This window comes from Coccinella septempunctata, chromosome 7 (assembly GCF_907165205.1).
Source record: "Coccinella septempunctata chromosome 7, icCocSept1.1, whole genome shotgun sequence".
Taxonomy (NCBI): Eukaryota; Metazoa; Arthropoda; class Insecta; order Coleoptera; family Coccinellidae; genus Coccinella; species Coccinella septempunctata.
The window spans coordinates 25,184,327-25,190,326 of record NC_058195.1 but is presented as its reverse complement, the minus strand read 5'-3'; the positions used below and the strand labels follow the sequence as shown (position 1 = coordinate 25,190,326).

Sequence of the window (6,000 nt, the reverse complement as noted above, 5' to 3'; positions counted from 1 at the left end):
TACCCATGAGCTTTATTAAAATATTCGTAATGAAGCACAGATTTGGAAGTGTTATCAATATTTTTGTTATTTAAAATACAAAACTAATATCAATTACTATTTTAAGTGCAAATTGCACGTGCACTCCTTTTCTTTTCGTTTAGAACTACTGTCACAAAGCGTTACAATGATCTATCCGTACCGTAGATTCATTGAACTCTATGGGAACCCACAGAGTTCAAAGCGTAGATACGAAGGATTGAACTACGAAGTTAATCCAAAACACCACTCATTGTCGTGGTCGTTATACTACACACTAAACACATCAGATCAACGATGTGCGACACATGGAAAAATATCGAAATTTGATACTTCGAAATAAATATCGATAGTCGATAGTATCGGAATTCGAAATATCGACGATATTTATCGATTATTTTTTTAAAAAATATCGATATTTCGATATATCGATATTTTTCGCCCATCCCTAAGCTAGCGCCTGGCAGTACCAACCAGTTCGTCCCAAGCCATCGAGCCGTGAACATCTCCGTACAAGACCTCTACGTCGTATTGTCGTTTCATTCATTAATTCATTTACGTTTTATCTCACTGTGTAGTGTTATTCAATAAACTCTTTATAGACTTCATAGTTTCATTATCCCAAAAGGTTATGGGCTCTCTGTGACTATTTTCGTGAGTGAATGAACAGTTTTGAGTGAACAACAGTTACCAAGCAGTGAAAGAAACATTTCTTTTTTTTTTCAAAGTGTATCTACCGGTTCAAGTAAAGCAGAAAACATGGGTGACATGTATCGTTCTTCCATACAGAAGCTAAATACGGATAACTACGGAATATGGAGTAAGAAAATGGAACTACTTCTCATAAGGGAAAAAGTCTGGGAAGTTGTAAGTAAGGAGAGACCCATATTTAAAACTACTGAACAGGATAAGGAGCAGGCATGGCAAGATAAGGATGATTTAGCAAGATCATCAATAGGTCTTCTCATCGAAGACAGTCAGTTTTTACACATTGTATGGATTGTAAAACTGCAAGGGAATATTGGGACGAACTCAAGGAATACCACCAGAAATCAACATATGCAGGTATTATATATTTATACAGAAAACTGTTCAATCTTCGTCTGCAAGAAGGGGATAACGTTGAGGATCACATCATACAGGTACTTACCCTTTTCAACAAACTGAATGCATTAGGAGAAGAATTAAAAGACAAGTTTAAAGCTACGTTACTTCTCACCAGTTTGCCGGAATCCTATAACTCGCTCATTACTTCTCTAGGAGATCAGAAAAATGAAAATTTTACACTTGATGCTGTAAAAAGCCGAGTTATTGATGAATACAGTCGAAGAAAAGAAAACACATCAAGGAACAGTGAAGCAGTTTTAAAAACAGTGCAGTCAAAAGAAAAGAATAATCAGAAAACAAAAGATACATCATGTTTTTTCTGCAAGAAGCCAGGACACCAGAAAAAGGAATGTTTCGCCTACAAGAAATGGAAAAATAATCAGAGAAATAAAGAGAAAGAACAAGCTAGTGTAGCAACAGAAGAATTACTTTTGAGCAAGTATTGTAAGGATTCTGTAGAGTCTAATTCTGCTAATGGATGGTATGTAGACTCAGGTGCCACAAGTCACATGACTGGTTCAAAAGAAATGTTCCACTTCCTGGATGAAACTCAGAAAGGATGCATACAGTTGGCAGAAGAAAATAAAATTTGTAGGATGGAAGGTAAAGGATCGATACTCATGAAATATTACGTCGACGATCAGGTGAGTGAAATACTCCTAAAAGACGTTTTGTATGCACCATCTCTCAAATCCAGTTTACTGTCAGTTAAGAAGCTTGCTATAAATGGCAAGCTTGGTTGATTTTAAGGAAAATGTATGCAACATCGTGAAAGATGGAAGTATCATAGCAAAGGCATATACAGGTAACAGACAGGAGGATCTGTAAAGGGTGGATACAGTAACCGAACGAGCGAAAGCAGCCATGGACTCGGTGAAGCACGGTGAAAACTGCTACCACATCTGGCACAGGCGTTTGGGTCACAGGGACACCAAGGCAATAAAAGATTTAGTTAAGAAGGATCTTGTTTCAGGATTGAAAATTCGGGACTGTGGACTAGAAAGCATTTGTGAACACTGCCTGGAAGGAAAGATGGCAAGAAAACCATTTTCCAAAGAAAGCGAAAAGAAGACTCAAGCTATACTCGAGCTCATACATACAGATGTTTGTGGGCCCATGCAGACAGAATCACCTGCTGGGAAAAGGTATGTAATGACTATTATTGATGACTATTCGAGATTTGCATTTTTATACTTTTTGAAACAAAAAAGCGAGGCTGGAAAGTATATAAAAGACTTCATAAAAGAAATGAAAACACAGCATAAAAAAGTTCCAAAATGCATCAGGTCAGATCGAGGACGGGAATACGTAAATTCAGATCTAATTAATTACCTAAAGAGTCAAGGAATAAAAATTCAATACACAGCTCCTTATTCACCTCAGCAAAACGGAGTTGCTGAAAGAAAAAACAGGTATTTGATCGAAATGGCAAGATGCATGTTATTAGACGCAAAGTTGGAAAGAAAATTTTGGGCAGAGGCCGTTAATACAGCAAACTTTTTGCAAAATAGATTGCCCACTAGAACTCGTGAAAAAACGCCGTATGAAATGTGGAATTCAAGAGAACCAGACGTAAGTTATTTCCACATTTTTGGCTGCGAGGTTTATGCTCATGTTCCAGACGAATTACGCCGAAAACTAGACGTAAAAGCTGAAAAATACATTTTTTTGGGGTATTCAGAACAGTCGAAAGCCTACAAGCTTTTGGATAAGAAAACACAAAAGATTAAAATAAGTCGAGATGTAGTATTTCTTGATAAATATGATAACACCAGTGAGGAGGTTGATAATAGTCTGGTTGAGATTGATTTTTCACAGGAAGAAGCAATTGACAACGGAGAGCAATGATCAACCTGCGCAGGAGCAACCTCAGGCGGAACCAGAACCAGAGTGCAGAAGATCAACAAGAAAAAATCGGGGTGTACCTCCAGGTCGCTATCTTGAAACAACAAGTCTAGCTGCGGAAATAGAAGAGGACCCAAGAACAAGGAAAGAGGCGTTTAAAGGACCTGATAAAGAAGAATGGATAAAGGCCATGGATGAAGAGATATGTTCTCTGAAACATAATAAAACATGGACCATTGTTGAGGCCCCGATTGGTGCAAACATAGTAAGCTGCAAGTGGGTTTATAAAACAAAAAGGAATTCGAGAGGCGAAGTCGAGCGCTACAAAGCAAGACTTGTAGCTCGTGGCTTCTCCCAAAAGTATGGCACTGACTATGATGAAGTATTTGCACCAGTTGTTCGCCAGACGACATTAAAAGTTTTACTTACTGTGGCAGGAAAGAAGAATTTAATTGTAAAACACTTTGATGCAAAATCAGCATTCCTGAATGGGAACCTGCAGGAAGAGATCTATATGCAGCAACCCGAAGGATATGCAGTGGCAGGAAAAGAAAAATATGTTTGCAAGCTTGAGAGGGGGATATATGGTCTGAAGCAAGCTGCAAACATATGGTATGGAAAGTTAAGGAATGTTTTGGAAAATTATGATTTCAGCCAGAGTAAGGAGGACCAATGTTTGTTCACTAAAAAGATGAAAGATGATATAGTATACCTATTATAATTGTACACGTTGACGATTTTTTGATCGCAGCAGGAAAAGAAAAAAACGTCGATGAAGTTGCAGCCTATTTGAAGACAAATTTTGAACTGATCAATCTTGGAAATATAAGGAAATACTTGGGGATAAAATTGAAAGTTTTTAGCGGCATGACAGACAGGAATTGAATTCTGAAAAAAGTACCACCCAGAGCAGGATTCGAACCTACGCCCCCTGATTACCGGTCAGGTACTCTCCCAACTGAGCTACCCGGGCTGACGTGAGGATCCATCTGCATTTTCTGGCTACCACTATCCTCAGAATTCACATGTTAGTATTATCACTTCCGAACTCCGGCGTTCGAAAGCGATTGGAAGCTGTCATGCCGCTAAAAACTTTCAATTTCATTATATTTTCAGACAAAAACTATCATTACAGTTTAAAACTTGGGGATAAACATAAGGAAAAATTCTGAAGGATATTTCTGTATGAACCAATCTGATTACATCAAGAATATTTTGACGAGGTTTGGGTTGCAAGAGGCCAAACCATCAAACATTCCACTGGATACAGGATATCAAAAACACAGAAAAGAAACTCCGTTGATGCAGAACAATGAGAAATATCAACAATTAATTGGAGCATTGTTGTATCTATCTGTCAACACCAGACCAGATATCACTGCAAGCGTTTCAATTATGAGCCAATTTAACAAATGTCCTACAGAAATGGACTGGACCGAGGTAAAGAGAATATGCAGATATCTAAAAGGAACTATCAATCATGAACTTGTACTTGATGGTCACAATGCTGAAGAGAAGAACTTGGTAGGTTACTCGGATGCAGACTGGGCTAGTACGAAGGTGGACAGAAAATTCAACAGCGGATATGTGTTCGAATTATGGAACTCTACAATCAGCTGGGGTTGTCGCAAACAAACTTCAGTTTCCCTATCTTCAACTGAGGCAGAATACCATGCCCTGGCAGATGCAGTGCAGGAAGGTACGTGGATTAACCGACTGTTGAATGATTTTGAGCTGAATACACAAGGCAATTTCCGCATCTACGAAGACAATCAGAGCTGTTTGAAAATTGTAGAAAACAACAAATTCAGCAACAGGACAAAACACACAGACACAAAATTCCACTACATAAAGGATTTAAAGGAGAAGAATTTGATTGAGTTAAAGTACTGTCCCACCGACCAGAATTTGGCTGATATGCTGACAAAACCCCTGGAAAGAATCAAGTTGAGAAGAATGGCTCAGGAATGTGGTCTTAAAGAACATCCACAGTAACGTCATTTGTTGAGGACGGGTGTTGGAGTGCAACAAATGTTCTATGGTTCTATTCTGGCGCGAAGGTTCGCTCCCTCCACAGCGTGAAGCCGTGACGCAATCTAGGGCGCGGTCAGCTAGCGCCTGGCAGTACCAACCAGTTCGTCCCAAGCCATCGAGCCGTGAACATCTCCGTCCAAGACCTCTACGTCGTATTGTCGTTTCATTCATTAATTCATTTACGTTTTATTTCACTGTGTAGTGTTATTCAATAAACTCTTTATAGACTTCATAGTTTCATTATCCCAAAAGTTCCTTTGTTTCTTTTTGGCTTGTTTGGTGATGACATAATCTGTTGTAAGAATTTCTTTACATCCTCGCGAATTTCCTCTGCATCCACCCTGTTCCGGAGCCAGAATTTTGTTTTTGTTGATATGTTTCCAGAGCTGACGAGGTTAAAACACCAGTCAGAATCTTATAAACAGTAGGCAGGCAAGTGATCGGCCTATAATTTTTAGGATCTGTTGTGGATTTACCTTTTGGGATCATCACAGTTTTTCCCAGCGTGAAAAATCGGGGTATTATGTTCGGATTGTGCAGAGCCTCCGGAAAGAGTTTGGCTAAATGACGATGGATGGACGTGAAATATTTCCACCAATAATTCTGCACACACCATCTACACCCGGGGCCGACCAATTATACGTTTTTTGGAGCACCGACTTTATGTCCAGCTCGGTGATCTCCAAGCATTCTCTCGTGTACTTAACTGTGTCTTTCTCGGCTTCCCTGATCCATGCGGTTTGTTCGTCGTATTGTTTTTCACTTTCCCATACTCCCTTTCAGTACAGATGCATTGCTTCCTTTGTGGGAGCTTTTCCTCTTTCTCGTGGTTCTTCCTCCAGACTTCTGAAGAACTTCTGTTGATTCTGATGGAATAATTTGTTGTTCTTATACCTCATTACTCTTTCGTTGTAGCGTTTAAATCGGTTTCCTAATATTTTTATTTTTTGTTTCAGCTTTTCTGACACTGCATTTATTTGGTCTCTGAGCTGTGCG

At 39.1% G+C, this 6,000-nt stretch overlaps 1 non-coding gene across 1 annotated transcript; it reads right to left on the bottom strand.

Annotated features, from left to right (window-relative positions):
• Window positions 1-3,871: 3,871 nt before the first annotated feature.
• Window positions 3,872-3,943, bottom strand: Trnat-ggu. Its single transcript has one exon. It is a non-coding gene; the product is annotated as a tRNA-Thr (tRNA).
• Window positions 3,944-6,000: the final 2,057 nt, after the last annotated feature.